We start from the raw sequence: 4,443 nt of genomic DNA, 5'->3' as shown, positions 1-4,443 counted from the left end.
TGAAAGCAGTGATTTCCATGCCTGACAGAAGATTTAATTAGCTTGTTCCGAGTGTTTGGCAGAAAAGCAGAGAAATATTGAAGTGCCATAATGTTAGTGGCAATGATGATGATTGCTCTCTTGACCCCATATTTGTCCAGGTTTGTTTTTCTGCCCGCAAACATACACAACACGCTTTAACACACATTTAGCTCTGTGGGAACTGCTGTTGCCGAAGTGCCGTGCACAAGGGCACCTTGAGCGTGGAAATTAAGCAACGGGGGAACATGTTCAGAATGAGAACAAACTCCTTGAGGAGAGTGGTTTTACTGCACATCATTTAGAGAAAGATTAGAAGTTCAATTTGATTTAATGTGACAAATGTCGTCATTATTCAGAACAGTGATCATTTCTCAGGCGCAGTACAGCGTCTGGTCATTTTTCCTGTGAGATGCAGATGGGATATCAACTAATGGAAGCTTCAGTATGGGCCAGCGACAGCAGTACGGATACTCATGGTCCCCACAGGATGAACCCTACAGAGATTGGGAGATCTATTTTTTTTTCTTCGTTTTCTGCAGCCAAAATGACAAGGAACAAATACAGTATTTTACCATGTGGTTAACAAATAACTAGACTATTTGGCTCCTTATAAGCTTAAGAACTGCAGATTTTGGGTGGTAATTTTCAGGCTTGATCCTTGTGAGCGATCCACTCCCCTACTTTATTATTTATTGGAATGTACTCAACAAATACAAGCTTCATCCATTACATTTTCATTGGAATAATAAATGTCTTTTCAGTGTGTCTAAAGCAGTATTTTCTCCATAGCTGCACATAAAGATTAGGTAACTAATTGGATTCCAGTTATCTGCGTGGGATTGTTTTCGACGTGTGTGATCCAAACATGTCCAATAAATCCAGAGCGTTGAATAGTTGTAATTTATTAGAGAGATTGACTAAAAAGATTGATGTCATCACTTCCAAAATGGTTTTAATTACCAAAATATTGTGCGAAAACCTATATTTGTCGGTGTTGGGTCTTTTAAAAACCTTTTTTTTAACAACATAAAAACGTATCTTCTCTCAGAAAGGAATGCACCTTTAATATAAAACATAAATCTTTAGCTTCATTCAAAAACATCAATAGAAGCGCTGAATGTAAAAAATTGACATGTTAATATGAAAATAAAGGGGCTTTAATATACCATAACCAGGACATAACGATAGGAAAAACATGCTGCCAATAAGAGTTCTTATCTCCTGCCACAGCTACTTGTTTTTCTTCTTTCGAACCTGGGGACTGCAAAAGGGCAGAAGAGAAGCAGCGCTCTCTTGAAGATACAGAAAGTCATTAACTTCAGTGGGCTTTGTTCTTCTTCCTCCCTCGCTGGAATGATATTCATGTATGCAGGGGAATGTCTCCTTTCTCTCTGGTGCTTGATCTTGGCGTGCCTTGTGGGCTCCCAGTGTGCAGTCTACCTCCCACCCTGCTGTTCTCAATTTGCCGCGACACATTAAAGGTGCATCATGTCTCGTATAGGGGAGTGAAGCCTCAGAGGGGGAGGGCAGCCATGTTCAGGTATATAAAGGTTCACTCACTAAACAATAAAACACACGTTACGATGTTATAGTGAGCTGAATTGAGTCCGACATTGACGATTGGCATAAAAATGCATGATTGCTTGGGCTAAAAATGCTAATTTCATTGCTGTAAATGGTCGTAAATCTAAATATTTCCACACAAACGCTGTAAATTCAGCTGCTTCATAAGTTTTCCCTCATTTTTCACTCACTTAATTATCTGCGAGCACTAATAGATGTATACACATGACATTTTCCGTGTGCCATTTAAAAACAGCCCGAGAGACCAGCAAAGGCTATCGGAGCGCTGCACAGCTATTTTTACAGAAAACACCCAACATTTCAATCAATGGCGTCCTAATTAATCAACTCCCAACACTGTGTGTGTGTGTGTGTGTGTGTGTGTGTGTGTGTGTGTGTGTGTGTGTGTGTGTGTGTGTGTGTGTGTGTGTGTGTGTGTGTGTGTACAAGTTCATTTGGTAGAAATGAGCTGCAACATCACTGGTCCTTACAGTGATGCCTCCTAAATAGATTGTAATTGTGTGTTAATAACTGGTGAGGCGCTCCAGCAGCGGGAGGGGAGAGCCGGGGGGGCGGGGCTTAGAAAGAAAGGGTGGAGAATTGTTGAGTAAATAAATATGTTTTTGTTGCTAAAAGATAGAAAAAGTTTGTCAAATACAAAACTTTTTCTTTGGTAAGGCACCAATTAAAATGTTAAAAGGGAAGTATATATAAAAGTATATAATGGCCACTCAATTTCTCATGCTCCATAATGTCCGAGTATTTGACGTTTCAGCGATTTTGGGGGTGATCATTTGCTACAAAACATGGTGCAAAATGTAACAACGTTTGATCACAAATATTATTTATCCAACACGTTTGACATTTGGAGATTTCGACAAGAATTTGCAGTTTGCATCAATTGAATGGTGAAGAGACAACTATGTATTGTCAATATACTGCTGAACACCATACATCTGAATGCCTTAAGTCAGTCATTTTTTGGTTTAAAAAATGTAGGAGATTGCCCTAGATCAAACCAGCTCACTTTAAAACAGCAAGGTCAAGTTTTGAAGCATTTCCTCACAATAATAAAGTGTGTACTACGGGAGCGAAAATCATCACATGCCTCAGCTTTCCGTTCATACCAGGTTCATACCCAGTTCATGCAAGATTGTTTAGGAACCCCAGTGTGCAGACATATTTAAATACAACATTTTAGAAGCCAAGCTATATTTAGCCAAATATACTGCATACGAAAAATGGGTCATATTTTTACAAAGATCTAAAGAACATTACTTAGCCTCCTTCCTTACAAGCTAGCATGACCTGCTGGCACCCTATGGGAGTTTAAGATCTTACGGTATGCTAAGGGACCAAACTCAATTTATACCCGATGCAGACAATAACCCATGGGATTTGACCATCGAGCACCAATTAATCCCGCAATAATAGTAACCGGCCTGGAGCATACAAGTGTTACAATGCTGATAAAACTCAGGGCTAAACGCACCCATACACATGTAAGACTACCTGGCTCCATCATAAAGAAACTTTATTGGTTTCCCACAATAAATGGCCCACATCTTAAGCCTGTTGGAGACCAATAACCGATGCAAAAAACCTCCATCCAGCTGCTTTGAGTAATAAAGGGACAGTTTAAAGGGGACTCTTTGATTTCCAATTACATTAAGGGAGCCGGGGATTACACAGTACGGGCCAATGAAATTTCATTGTCCCCTCAATTGGGAGTTACAAGATGGAGAAGGCAAGGCAGGTCTCATTAAACGCACTTTGCCTCTCCAAGTCCTGTCTGAATGGTTAAATGTTTCAGGGCAGCGCTGCAAGAAAATGGAGAATTTCTTCTGTCTGCTCATCAGAAGTGCCAGGGAGAGGACACGGCTAATGCCCGGCCTCGGCCCTTGACAGAAATAACCCCGCCACTTTACAATCCAATGTCTCGCCTTTATGGAGGAAAAGAGGTGAGGCGAGATTGCAGATCCAGTGATAAGCAGACGTGACCAGTTTGCCATAATGCTGGACGGCTCTTCCTTTTGCGTGTCTGCTTTATTGTTAATATTTATTGGCATGCCATCCTCAGCCCTGCCATCACTAATCAGCATTCAGCAGTGTGAGAGCCCAGCGGTCGTGCTAAAGCATCGGTCGTGACGTGTTCTGCCTCTAGAAGCCCATTAGCACTTTAACACAGCTTCCCTGAACATCTCAGAGCCACTAGAGGTGTTTCTGCTCCAACCACCTCCCACAATCAGCTTAGATTTCCTCTCTGGTCCACTTTCTGTTAACTTCCCTTGTACTTTTCCCCTCTTTTTGCTCATACCGTGTCTTCATCTTTCAGAGGAACACTGACTGCAAAAGCTTTAATACAATAAAAGCCTCCGCCTCTAAATTAATGTGCTGAATAATACATCCGTCTTCCTCATTGATCATCACTGGGCGGAGACTGGGAGAGGGATAAGTGTGTGTGTGCTAACTGAGTGGCTGAAGCCTCGTGTACAGAGTGAATACGAGATGGAGAGGAGATGAGGGAGAGAGGGGAGCGGAGATTAATCACCTGACAAGTGGATGGAGTGTCCATTTGTGCCTCGGGACAGGCTGCAGATAGGATGTGACATTCAGGAGCACTTAAGAGGACATGGAGGAGCTCATACACACAGACACACACACACGCGGACGCATATGCAGAGTCACTCATAGTTAGCATACAAACACGTGTAAGTGGAAATCATATGGAGGGTTGCAACAGTTATCAAATCCCACACTGAGTACAACACTTACATGTATATTAGCCACAGAAAATGTTGGTGAGTGAGTGAGGGCCGGAAAAACGTTAAGATACTTTGAGATTTATGTTAGGAGCCA

This window comes from Notothenia coriiceps, unplaced genomic scaffold (assembly GCF_000735185.1).
Source record: "Notothenia coriiceps isolate Sejong01 unplaced genomic scaffold, NC01 NC01_scaffold00004103, whole genome shotgun sequence".
NCBI lineage: Eukaryota > Metazoa > Chordata > Actinopteri > Perciformes > Nototheniidae > Notothenia > Notothenia coriiceps.
Note: the sequence above shows the minus strand (reverse complement) of the source record.